This window comes from Myotis daubentonii, chromosome 18 (assembly GCF_963259705.1).
Source record: "Myotis daubentonii chromosome 18, mMyoDau2.1, whole genome shotgun sequence".
NCBI classification, from domain to species: Eukaryota; Metazoa; Chordata; class Mammalia; order Chiroptera; family Vespertilionidae; genus Myotis; species Myotis daubentonii.
In genome coordinates this window covers 417,979-431,717 of record NC_081857.1, presented here as the reverse complement: position 1 = coordinate 431,717, position 13,739 = coordinate 417,979, and positions in this window count along the sequence as shown.

Below are 13,739 nucleotides of genomic sequence, written 5' to 3'. Positions count from 1 at the left end.
GTATTGAATCACGGAGGTTTCCGGTGGAAAGCTGTGAAATGATGAAAATCCTGGTAATATTTTCAACTAGGGGTACTTCCGGTGGCGTTTTCATGGGACTGTGCTTTCAAATATTAAGAGTTCATGCTCACAGAGCTCAGAATTGGTGTCTAAAGCCTTGTAATGATTAGAATAGTGTTTATGTTTACAATTAAGGAGGATTGGCTTGGGCGTTTTTTTGTGTGAATCAGTTAAAATGGAGACGATTCCCATAAATACTTCTAAGCAAACTGTCAAATTTTGGTAAAACTGTTAAAATACACAGTGATAGTTCCCAGAAATCATTAAGAACGTGTAAGAAGCACCTCAAGTACACGTAAATAGATTCTTACTACATTTACTGTCGTATTCATTCACGGAGGTTTCCGGTGGAAAGCTGTGAAATGACGAAAATACTGGTAATATTTACAACTCCGGGTACTTCCGGTGGCGTTTGCACGGGACTGTGCTTTCAAATATTAAGAGTTCATGCTTACAGAGCTCAGAGTTGGTGTCTAAAGCCTTGGAATGATGAGAATAGTGTTTATGTTTACAATTAAGGAGGATTGGCTTTGTCGTTTTTTCGTGTGAATCAGTAAAAATGGTGACGATTCCGGTAAGTACTTCTAAGCAAACTGTCTAATTTTGGTAAAACTGTTAAAATACACAATGATAGTTCCCAGAAATGATTAAGAACGTGTAAGAAACACCTCAAGTACACGTAAATAGATTCTTACTACATTTACTGTCGTATTCAATTAGGGAGGTTTCCTGTGTAAAGCTGTGAAATGACGAAAATACTGGTAATATTTACAACTCCGGGTACTTCCGGTGGCGTTTTCAGGGCACAGTGCTTTCTAACATTAAGAGTTCATGCTTACAGATCTCAGAATTGGTGTCTAAAGCCTTGGAATGACAGGAATAGTGTTGATGTTTACAATCAAGGATGATAGGCTTTGGTGTTTTTTCGTGTGAATCAGTTAAAATGGTGACGATTCCCATAAATACTTCTAAGCAAACTGTCAAATTTTGGTAAAACTGTTAAAATACACAATGATATTTCCCAGAAATCATTAAGAACGTGTAAGAAACACCTCAAGTGCACGTAAATAGATTCTTACTACATTTACTGTCGTATTCAATCAGGGAGGTTTCCGGTGGAAAGCTGTGAAATAATGAAAATACTGGTAATATTCACAACTCCGGTCCTTCCGGTGACGTTTTCACGGGACTGTGCTTTCTAATAGTAAGAGTTCATGCTTACAGAGCTCAGAATTGGTGTCTAAAGCCTTGGAATGACGGGAATAGTGTTTCTGTTTACAATTCAGGAGGATTGGCTTTGGCATTTTTCCTGTGAATCAGTTAAAATGGTGACGATTCCAGTAAATACTTCTAAGCAAACTGTCTAATTTTGGTAAAACTGTTAAAATACACAATGATAGTTCCCAGAAATGATTAAGAACGTGTAAGAAACACCTCAAGTACACGTAAATAGATTCTTACTACATTTACTGCCGTATTGAATCACGGAGGTTTCCGGTGGAAAGCTGTGAAATGACGAAAATACTGGTAATATTTTCAACTCCGAGTACTTCCGGTGGCGTTTTCATGGGACTGTGCTTTCAAATATTAAGAGTTCATGCTTACAGAGCTCAGAATTAGTGTCTAAAGCCTTGAAATGACGGGAATAGTGTTTATGTTTACAATTAAGGAGGATAGACTTTGCAGTTTTTCGTGTGAATCAGTGAAAATGGTGACGATTCCAGTAAATACTTCTAAGCAAACTGTCTAATTTTGGTAAAACTGTTAAAATACACAATGATAGTTCCCAGAAATGATTAAGAACGTGTAAGAAACACCTCAAGTACACGAAAATAGATTCTTACTACATTTACTGTCGTATTCATTCACGGAGGTTTCCGGTGGAAAGCTGTGAAATGACGAAAATACTGGCAATATTTTCAACTCCGGGTACTTGCGGTGGCGTTTTCATGGGACTGTGCTTTCAAATATTAAGAGTTCATGCTTACAGAGCTCAGAGTTGGTGTCTAAAGCCGTGGAATGACGAGAATAGTGTTTATGTTTACAATTAAGGAGGATTGGCTTTGGCGTTTTTTCCTGTGAATCAGTTAAAATGGTGACGATTCCCATAAATACTTCTAAGAAAACTGTCTAATTTTGGTAAAACTGTTAAAATACACAATGATAGTTCCCAGAAATGATTAAGAACGTGTAAGAAACACCTCAAGTACACGTAAATAGATTCTTACTACATTTACTGCCGTATTGAATCACGGAGGTTTCCGGTGGAAAGCTGTGAAAAGACGAAAATCCTGGTAATATTTTCAACTCCGGGTACTTCCGGTGGCGTTTTCATGGGACTGTGCTTTCAAATATTAAGAGTTCATGCTTACAGAGCTCAGAATTGGTGTGTAAAGCCTTGGAATGTCGAGAATAGTGTTTATGTTTACAATTAAGGAGGATTGGCTTGGGCGTTTTTTTGTGTGAATCAGTTAAAATGGTGACGATTCCCATAAATACTTCTATGCAAACTGTCTAATTTTGGTAAAACTGTTAAAATACACAATGATAGTTCCCAGAAATGATTAAGAACGTGTAAGAAACACCTCAAGTACACGTACATAGATTCTTACTACATTTACTGTCGTATTCAATTAGGGAGGTTTCCTGTGAAAAGCTGTGAAATGACGAAAATACTGGTAATATTTAAAACTCCGGGTACTTCCGTTGGCGTTTTCACGGGACTGTGCTTTCAAATATTAAGAGTTCATGCTTACGGAGCTCAGAATTGGTGTCTAAAGCCTTGGAATGACGAGAATAGTGTTTCTGTTTACAATTAAGGAGGATTGGCTTTGTCGTTTTTTCGTGTGAATCAGTAAAAATGGTGACGATTCCGGTAAGTACTTCTAAGCAAACTGTCTAATTTTGGTAAAACTGTTAAAATACACAATGATAGTTCCCAGAAATGATTAAGAAGGTGTAAGAAACACCTCAAGTACACGTAAATAGATTCTTACTACATTTACTGCCGTATTGAATCACGGAGGTTTCCGGTGGAAAGCTGTGAAATAATGAAAATCCTGGTAATATTTTCAACTCCGGGTACTTCCGGTGGCGTTTTCATGGGACTGTGCTTTCAAATATTAAGAGTTCATGCTTACAGAGCTCAGAATTGGTGTCTAAAGCCTTGGAATGATTAGAATAGTGTTTATGTTTACAATTAAGGAGGATTGGCTTTGGCGTTTTTTCCTGTGAATCAGTTAAAATGGAGACGATTCCCATAAATACTTCTAAGCAAACTGTCAAATTTTGGTAAAACTGTTAAAATACACAATGATATTTCCCAGAAATCATTAAGAACGTGTAAGAAGCACCTCAAGTACACGTAAATTGATTCTTACTACATTTACTGTCGTATTCATTCACGGAGGTTTCCGGTGGAAAGCTGTGAAATGACGAAAATACTGGTAATATTTACAACTCCGGGTACTTCCGGTGGCGTTTTCAAGGGACTGTGCTTTCAAATATTAAGAGTTCATGCTTACAGAGCTCAGAGTTGGTGTCTAAAGCCTTGGAATGATGAGAATAGTGTTTATGTTTACAATTAAGGAGGATTGGCTTTGTCGTTTTTTCGTGTGAATCAGTAAAAATGGTGACGATTCCGGTAAGTACTTCTAAGCAAACTGTCTAATTTTGGTAAAACTGTTAAAATACACAATGATAGTTCCCAGAAATGATTAAGAACGTGTAAGAAACACCTCAAGTACACGTAAATAGATTCTTACTACATTTACTGTCGTATTCAATCAGGGAGGTTTCTGGTGGAAAGCTGTGAAATAATGAAAATACTGGTAATATTCACAACTCCGGTACTTCCGGTGACGTTTTCACGAGACTGTGCTTTCTAATAGTAAGAGTTCATGCTTACAGAGCTCAGAATTGGTGTCTAAAGCCTTGGAATGACGGGAATAGTGTTTCTGTTTACAATTCAGGAGGATTGGCTTTGGCATTTTTCCTGTGAATCAGTTAAAATGGTGACGATTCCAGTAAATACTTCTAAGCAAACTGTCTAATTTTGGTAAAACTGTTAAAATACACAATGATAGTTCCCAGAAATGATTAAGAACGTGTAAGAAACACCTCAAGTACACGTAAATAGATTCTTACTACATTTACTGCCGTATTGAATCACGGAGGTTTCCGGTGGAAAGCTGTGAAATGACGAAAATACTGGTAATATTTTCAACTCCGGGTACTTCCGGTGGCGTTTTCATGGGACTGTGCTTTCAAATATTAAGAGTTCATGCTTACAGAGCTCAGAATTAGTGTCTAAAACCTTGAAATGACGGGAATAGTGTTTATGTTTACAATTAAGGAGGATAGACTTTGCAGTTTTTCGTGTGAATCAGTGAAAATGGTGACGATTCCAGTAAATACTTCTAAGCAAACTGTCTAATTTTGGTAAAACTGTTAAAATACACAGTGATAGTTCCCAGAAATGATTAAGAACGTGTAAGAAACACCTCAAGTACACGTAAATAGATTCTTACTACATTTACTGTCGTATTCATTCACGGAGTTTTCCGGTGGAAAGCTGTGAAATGACGAAAATACTGGTAATATTTACAACTCCGGGTACTTCCGGTGGCGTTTTCAGGGCACAGTGCTTTCTAACATTAAGAGTTCATGCTTACAGATCTCAGAATTGGTGTCTAAAGCCTTGGAATGACAGGAATAGTGTTGATGTTTACAATCAAGGATGATAGGCTTTGGTGTTTTTTCGTGTGAATCAGTTAAAATGGTGACGATTCCCATAAATACTTCTAAGCAAACTGTCAAATTTTGGTAAAACTGTTAAAATACACAATGATATTTCCCAGAAATCATTAAGAACGTGTAAGAAACACCTCAAGTGCACGTAAATAGATTCTTACTACATTTACTGTCGTATTCAATCAGGGAGGTTTCCGGTGGAAAGCTGTGAAATAATGAAAATACTGGTAATATTCACAACTCCGGTACTTCCGGTGACGTTTTCACGGGACTGTGCTTTCTAATAGTAAGAGTTCATGCTTACAGAGCTCAGAATTGGTGTCCAAAGCCTTGGAATGACGGGAATAGTGTTTATGTTTACAATTAAGGAGGATAGACTTTGCAGTTTTTCGTGTGAATCAGTGAAAATGGTGACGATTCCAGTAAATACTTCTAAGCAAACTGTCTAATTTTGGTAAAACTGTTAAAATACACAATGATAGTTCCCAGAAATGATTAAGAACGTGTAAGAAACACCTCAAGTACACGAAAATAGATTCTTACTACATTTACTGTCGTATTCAATCAGGGAGGTTTCCGGTGGAAAGCTGTGAAATGACGAAAATACTGGCAATATTTTCAACTCCGGGTACTTGCGGTGGCGTTTTCATGGGACTGTGCTTTCAAATATTAAGAGTTCATGCTTACAGAGCTCAGAGTTGGTGTCTAAAGCCGTGGAATGACGAGAATAGTGTTTCTGTTTACAATTAAGGAGGATTGGCTTTGTCGTTTTTTCGTGTGAATCAGTAAAAATGGTGACGATTCCGGTAAGTACTTCTAAGCAAACTGTCTAATTTGGTAAAACTGTTAAAATACACAATGATAGTTCCCAGAAATGATTAAGAACGTGTAAGAAACACATCAAGTACACGTAAATAGATTCTTACTACATTTACTGCCGTATTGAATCACGGAGGTTTCCGGTGGAAAGCTGTGAAATGATGAAAATCCTGGTAATATTTTCAACTCCGGGTACTTCCGGTGGCGTTTTCATGGGACTGTGCTTTCAAATATTAAGAGTTCATGCTTACAGAGCTCAGAATTGGTGTCTAAAGCCTTGGAATGATTAGAATAGTGTTTATGTTTACAATTAAGGAGGATTGGCTTGGGCGTTTTTTTGTGTGAATCAGTTAAAATGGAGACGATTCCCATAAATACTTCTAAGCAAACTGTCAAATTTTGGTCAAACTGTTAAAATACACAATGATATTTCCCAGAAATCATTAAGAACGTGTAAGAAGCACCTCAAGTACACGTAAATTGATTCTTACTACATTTACTGTCGTATTCATTCACGGAGGTTTCCGGTGGAAAGCTGTGAAATGACGAAAATACTGGTAATATTTACAACTCCGGGTACTTCCGGTGGCGTTTGCACGGGACTGTGCTTTCAAATATTAAGAGTTCATGCTTACAGAGCTCAGAGTTGGTGTCTAAAGCCTTGGAATGATGAGAATAGTGTTTATGTTTACAATTAAGGAGGATTGGCTTTGTCGTTTTTTCGTGTGAATCAGTAAAAATGGTGACGATTCCGGTAAGTACTTCTAAGCAAACTGTCTAATTTTGGTAAAACTGTTAAAATACACAATGATAGTTCCCAGAAATGATTAAGAACGTGTAAGAAACACCTCAAGTACACGTAAATAGATTCTTACTACATTTACTGTCGTATTCAATTAGGGAGGTTTCCTGTGTAAAGCTGTGAAATGACGAAAATACTGGTAATATTTACAACTCCGGGTACTTCCGGTGGCGTTTTCAGGGCACAGTGCTTTCTAACATTAAGAGTTCATGCTTACAGATCTCAGAATTGGTGTCTAAAGCCTTGGAATGACAGGAATAGTGTTGATGTTTACAATCAAGGATGATAGGCTTTGGTGTTTTTTCGTGTGAATCAGTTAAAATGGTGACGATTCCCATAAATACTTCTAAGCAAACTGTCAAATTTTGGTAAAACTGTTAAAATACACAATGATATTTCCCAGAAATCATTAAGAACGTGTAAGAAACACCTCAAGTGCACGTAAATAGATTCTTACTACATTTACTGTCGTATTCAATCAGGGAGGTTTCCGGTGGAAAGCTGTGAAATAATGAAAATACTGGTAATATTCACAACTCCGGTACTTCCGGTGACGTTTTCACGGGACTGTGCTTTCTAATAGTAAGAGTTCATGCTTACAGAGCTCAGAATTGGTGTCTAAAGCCTTGGAATGACGGGAATAGTGTTTCTGTTTACAATTCAGGAGGATTGGCTTTGGCATTGTTCCTGTGAATCAGTGAAAATGGTGACGATTCCAGTAAATACTTCTAAGCAAACTGTCTAATTTTGGTAAAACTGTTAAAATACACAATGATAGTTCCCAGAAATGATTAAGAACGTGTAAGAAACACCTCAAGTACACGTAAATAGATTCTTACTACATTTACTGCCGTATTGAATCACGGAGGTTTCCGGTGGAAAGCTGTGAAATGACGAAAATACTGGTAATATTTTCAACTCCGAGTACTTCCGGTGGCGTTTTCATGGGACTGTGCTTTCAAATATTAAGAGTTCATGCTTACAGAGCTCAGAATTAGTGTCTAAAGCCTTGAAATGACGGGAATAGTGTTTATGTTTACAATTAAGGAGGATAGACTTTGCAGTTTTTCGTGAGAATCAGTGAAAATGGTGACGATTCCAGTAAATACTTCTAAGCAAACTGTCTAATTTTGGTAAAACTGTTAAAATACACAATGATAGTTCCCAGAAATGATTAAGAACGTGTAAGAAACACCTCAAGTACACGAAAATAGATTCTTACTACATTTACTGTCGTGTTCATTCACGGAGGTTTCCGGTGGAAAGCTGTGAAATGACGAAAATACTGGCAATATTTTCAACTCCGGGTACTTGCGGTGGCGTTTTCATGGGACTGTGCTTTCAAATATTAAGAGTTCATGCTTACAGAGCTCAGAGTTGGTGTCTAAAGCCGTGGAATGACGAGAATAGTGTTTATGTTTACAATTAAGGAGGATTGGCTTTGGCGTTTTTTCCTGTGAATCAGTTAAAATGGTGACGATTCCCATAAATACTTCTAAGAAAACTGTCTAATTTTGGTAAAACTGTTAAAATACACAATGATAGTTCCCAGAAATGATTAAGAACGTGTAAGAAACACCTCAAGTACACGTAAATAGATTCTTACTACATTTACTGCCGTATTGAATCACGGAGGTTTCCGGTGGAAAGCTGTGAAAAGACGAAAATCCTGGTAATATTTTCAACTCCGGGTACTTCCGGTGGCGTTTTCATGGGACTGTGCTTTCAAATATTAAGAGTTCATGCTTACAGAGCTCAGAATTGGTGTGTAAAGCCTTGGAATATCGAGAATAGTGTTTATGTTTACAATTAAGGAGGATTGGCTTGGGCGTTTTTTTGTGTGAATCAGTTAAAATGGTGACGATTCCCATAAATACTTCTAAGCAAACTGTCTAATTTTGGTAAAACTGTTAAAATACACAATGATAGTTCCCAGAAATGATTAAGAACGTGTAAGAAACACCTCAAGTACACGTACATAGATTCTTACTACATTTACTGTCGTATTCAATTAGGGAGGTTTCCTGTGAAAAGCTGTGAAATGACGAAAATACTGGTAATATTTAAAACTCCGGGTACTTCCGTTGGCGTTTTCACGGGACTGTGCTTTCAAATATTAAGAGTTCATGCTTACGGAGCTCAGAATTGGTGTCTAAAGCCTTGGAATGACGAGAATAGTGTTTCTGTTTACAATTAAGGAGGATTGGCTTTGTCGTTTTTTCGTGTGAATCAGTAAAAATGGTGACGATTCCGGTAAGTACTTCTAAGCAAACTGTCTAATTTTGGTAAAACTGTTAAAATACACAATGATAGTTCCCAGAAATGATTAAGAAGGTGTAAGAAACACCTCAAGTACACGTAAATAGATTCTTACTACATTTACTGCCGTATTGAATCACGGAGGTTTCCGGTGGAAAGCTGTGAAATAATGAAAATCCTGGTAATATTTTCAACTCCGGGTACTTCCGGTGGCGTTTTCATGGGACTGTGCTTTCAAATATTAAGAGTTCATGCTTACAGAGCTCAGAATTGGTGTCTAAAGCCTTGGAATGATTAGAATAGTGTTTATGTTTACAATTAAGGAGGATTGGCTTTGGCGTTTTTTCCTGTGAATCAGTTAAAATGGAGACGATTCCCATAAATACTTCTAAGCAAACTGTCAAATTTTGGTAAAACTGTTAAAATACACAATGATATTTCCCAGAAATCATTAAGAACGTGTAAGAAGCACCTCAAGTACACGTAAATTGATTCTTACTACATTTACTGTCGTATTCATTCACGGAGGTTTCCGGTGGAAAGCTGTGAAATGACGAAAATACTGGTAATATTTACAACTCCGGGTACTTCCGGTGGCGTTTTCAAGGGACTGTGCTTTCAAATATTAAGAGTTCATGCTTACAGAGCTCAGAGTTGGTGTCTAAAGCCTTGGAATGATGAGAATAGTGTTTATGTTTACAATTAAGGAGGATTGGCTTTGTCGTTTTTTCGTGTGAATCAGTAAAAATGGTGACGATTCCGGTAAGTACTTCTAAGCAAACTGTCTAATTTTGGTAAAACTGTTAAAATACACAATGATAGTTCCCAGAAATGTTTAAGAACGTGTAAGAAACACCTCAAGTACACGTAAATAGATTCTTACTACATTTACTGTCGTATTCAATCAGGGAGGTTTCCGGTGGAAAGCTGTGAAATAATGAAAATACTGGTAATATTCACAACTCCGGTACTTCCGGTGACGTTTTCACGGGACTGTGCTTTCTAATAGTAAGAGTTCATGCTTACAGAGCTCAGAATTGGTGTCTAAAGCCTTGGAATGACGGGAATAGTGTTTCTGTTTACAATTCAGGAGGATTGGCTTTGGCATTTTTCCTGTGAATCAGTTAAAATGGTGACGATTCCAGTAAATACTTCTAAGCAAACTGTCTAATTTTGGTAAAACTGTTAAAATACACAATGATAGTTCCCAGAAATGATTAAGAACGTGTAAGAAACACCTCAAGTACACGTAAATAGATTCTTACTACATTTACTGCCGTATTGAATCACGGAGGTTTCTGGTGGAAAGCTGTGAAATGACGAAAATACTGGTAATATTTTCAACTCCGGGTACTTCCGGTGGCGTTTTCATGGGACTGTGCTTTCAAATATTAAGAGTTCATGCTTACAGAGCTCAGAATTAGTGTCTAAAGCCTTGAAATGACGGGAATAGTGTTTATGTTTACAATTAAGGAGGATAGACTTTGCAGTTTTTCGTGTGAATCAGTGAAAATGGTGATGATTCCAGTAAATACTTCTAAGCAAACTGTCTAATTTTGGTAAAACTGTTAAAATACACAGTGATAGTTCCCAGAAATGATTAAGAACGTGTAAGAAACACCTCAAGTACACGTAAATAGATTCTTACTACATTTACTGCCGTATTGAATCACGGAGGTTTCCGGTGGAAAGCTGTGAAATGATGAAAATCCTGGTAATATTTTCAACTCCGGGTACTTCCGGTGGTGTTTTCATGGGACTGTGCTTTCAAATATTAAGAGTTCATGCTTACAGAGCTCAGAATTGGTGTCTAAAGCCTTGGAATGATTAGAATAGTGTTTATGTTTACAATTAAGGAGGATTGGCTTGGGCGTTTTTTTGTATGAATCAGTTAAAATGGAGACGATTCACATAAATACTTCTAAGCAAACTGTAAAATTTTGGTAAAACTGTTAAAATACACAATGATATTTCCCAGAAATCATTAAGAACGTGTAAGAAGCACCTCAAGTACACGTAAATTGATTCTTACTACATTTACTGTCGTATTCATTCACGGAGGTTTCCGGTGGAAAGCTGTGAAATGACGAAAATACTGGTAATATTTACAACTCCGGGTAGTTCCGGTGGCGTTTTCACGGGACTGTGCTTTCAAATATTAAGAGTTCATGCTTACAGAGCTCAGAGTTGGTGTCTAAAGCCTTGGAATGATGAGAATAGTGTTTATGTTTACAATTAAGGAGGATTGGCTTTGTCGTTTTTTCGTGTGAATCAGTAAAAATGGTGACGATTCCGGTAAGTACTTCTAAGCAAACTGTCTAATTTTGGTAAAACTGTTAAAATACACAATGATAGTTCCCAGAAATGATTAAGAACGTGTAAGAAACACCTCAAGTACACGTAAATAGATTCTTACTACATTTACTGTCGTATTCAATTAGGGAGGTTTCCTGTGTAAAGCTGTGAAATGACGAAAATACTGGTAATATTTACAACTCCGGGTACTTCCGGTGGCGTTTTCAGGGCAGAGTGCTTTCTAACATTAAGAGTTCATGCTTACAGATCTCAGAATTGGTGTCTAAAGCCTTGGAATGACAGGAATAGTGTTGATGTTTACAATCAAGGATGATAGGCTTTGGTGTTTTTTCGTGTGAATCAGTTAAAATGGTGACGATTCCCATAAATACTTCTAAGCAAACTGTCAAATTTTGGTAAAACTGTTAAAATACACAATGATAGTTCCCAGAAATGATTAAGAACGTGTAAGAAACACCTCAAGTACACGTAAATAGATTCTTACTACATTTACTGCCGTATTGAATCACGGAGGTTTCCGGTGGAAAGCTGTGAAATGACGAAAATACTGGTAATATTTTCAACTCCGGGTACTTCCGGTGGCGTTTTCATGGGACTGTGCTTTCAAATATTAAGAGTTCATGCTTACAGAGCTCAGAATTAGTGTCTAAAGCCTTGAAATGACGGGAATAGTGTTTATGTTTACAATTAAGGAGGATAGACTTTGCAGTTTTTCGTGTGAATCAGTGAAAATGGTGACGATTCCAGTAAATACTTCTAAGCAAACTGTCTAATTTTGGTAAAACTGTTAAAATACACAATGATAGTTCCCAGAAATGATTAAGAACGTGTAAGAAACACCTCAAGTACACGTAAATAGATTCTTACTACATTTACTGCCGTATTGAATCACGGAGGTTTCCGGTGGAAAGCTGTGAAAAGACGAAAATCCTGGTAATATTTTCAACTCCGGGTACTTCCGGTGGCGTTTTCATGGGACTGTGCTTTCAAATATTAAGAGTTCATGCTTACAGAGCTCAGAATTGGTGTGTAAAGCCTTGGAATGTCGAGAATAGTGTTTATGTTTACAATTAAGGAGGATTGGCTTGGGCGTTTTTTTGTGTGAATCAGTTAAAATGGTGACGATTCCCATAAATACTTCTAAGCAAACTGTCTAATTTTGGTAAAACTGTTAAAATACACAATGATAGTTCCCAGAAATGATTAAGAACGTGTAAGAAACACCTCAAGTACACGTACATAGATTCTTACTACATTTACTGTCGTATTCAATTAGGGAGGTTTCCTGTGAAAAGCTGTGAAATGACGAAAATACTGGTAATATTTAAAACTCCGGGTACTTCCGTTGGCGTTTTCACGGGACTGTGCTTTCAAATATTAAGAGTTCATGCTTACGGAGCTCAGAATTGGTGTCTAAAGCCTTGGAATGACGAGAATAGTGTTTCTGTTTACAATTAAGGAGGATTGGCTTTGTCGTTTTTTCCTGTGAATCAGTAAAAATGGTGACGATTCCGGTAAGTACTTCTAAGCAAACTGTCTAATTTTGGTAAAACTGTTAAAATACACAATGATAGTTCCCAGAAATGATTAAGAACGTGTAAGAAACACCTCAAGTACACGTAAATAGATTCTTACTACATTTACTGCCGTATTGAATCACGGAGGTTTCCGGTGGAAAGCTGTGAAATGATGAAAATCCTGGTAATATTTTCAACTCTGGGTACTTCCGGTGGCGTTTTCATGGGACTGTGCTTTCAAATATTAAGAGTTCATGCTTACAGAGCTCAGAATTGGTGTCTAAAGCCTTGGAATGATTAGAATAGTGTTTATGTTTACAATTAAGGAGGATTGGCTTTGGCATTTTTTCCTGTGAATCAGTTAAAATGGAGACGATTCCCATAAATACTTCTAAGCAAACTGTCAAATTTTGGTAAAACTGTTAAAATACACAATGATATTTCCCAGAAAAAATTAAGAACGTGTAAGAAGCACCTCAAGTACACGTAAATTGATTCTTACTACATTTACTGTCGTATTCATTCACGGAGGTTTCCGGTGGAAAGCTGTGAAATGACGAAAATACTGGTAATATTTACAACTCCGGGTACTTCCGGTGGCGTTTTCAAGGGACTGTGCTTTCAAATATTAAGAGTTCATGCTTACAGAGCTCAGAGTTGGTGTCTAAAGCCTTGGAATGATGAGAATAGTGTTTATGTTTACAATTAAGGAGGATTGGCTTTGTCGTTTTTTCGTGTGAATCAGTAAAAATGGTGACGATTCCGGTAAGTACTTCTAAGCAAACTGTCTAATTTTGGTAAAACTGTTAAAATACACAATGCTAGTTCCCAGAAATGATTAAGAACGTGTAAGAAACACCTCAAGTACACGTAAATAGATTCTTACTACATTTACTGTCGTATTCAATCAGGGAGGTTTCCGGTGGAAAGCTGTGAAATAATGAAAATATTGGTAATATTCACAACTCCGGTACTTCCGGTGACGTTTTCACGGGACTGTGCTTTCTAATAGTAAGAGTTCATGCTTACAGAGCTCAGAATTGGTGTCTAAAGCCTTGGAATGACGGGAATAGTGTTTCTGTTTACAATTAAGGAGGATTGGCTTTGTCGTTTTTTCGTGTGAATCAGTAAAAATGGTGACGATTCCGGTAAGTACTTCTAAGCAAACTGTCTAATTTTGGTAAAACTGTTAAAATACACAATGATAGTTCCCA